Here is a 364-nt window from a genome sequence, read left to right as displayed (position 1 = left end):
ATTTCATCTCCGGAGGCTGGGGAGATGACACAGCAGGCAAGACTGCTTGCTATGCAGGCTTGAGGACCTGAGTTCAAATCCTTAGAACCCCCACAAAAAGCCAGATGGGGTTATGTATGCCTATAACCCCAGAACTAGTGGGTGGGGCAGAGACAGGAGGATCACCAGGGCTACCTAGCTGCCAGCCCAGCTCCGAGTTCAGAGGTCAACCCTGTCTCAAGAGAATAAGGTAGAGGGTGACAGAGCAGGATCACCAATAACTTCCTGTGGCCTCTGTACACGTAGGCATGTGCTCCTGCACGCGTGCGCACACACACACACATACACACACACACACACACACACAAATGCACAAGACAGAGAC

At 53.0% G+C, this 364-nt stretch overlaps 1 protein-coding gene across 1 annotated transcript in view; it reads right to left on the bottom strand.

Annotated features, from left to right (window-relative positions):
• Positions 1-364, bottom strand: part of LOC103743548 (ryanodine receptor 2-like) — a gene marked incomplete at its 5' end in the record, with an annotated part of 111,152 nt that overhangs the window by 25,079 nt on the left and 85,709 nt on the right.

This window comes from Nannospalax galili, unplaced genomic scaffold, assembly GCF_000622305.1.
Source record: "Nannospalax galili isolate Female #2095 unplaced genomic scaffold, S.galili_v1.0 scaffold562, whole genome shotgun sequence".
Taxonomy (NCBI): Eukaryota; Metazoa; Chordata; class Mammalia; order Rodentia; family Spalacidae; genus Nannospalax; species Nannospalax galili.
This window is presented reverse-complemented; position numbering and strand designations above follow the sequence as displayed.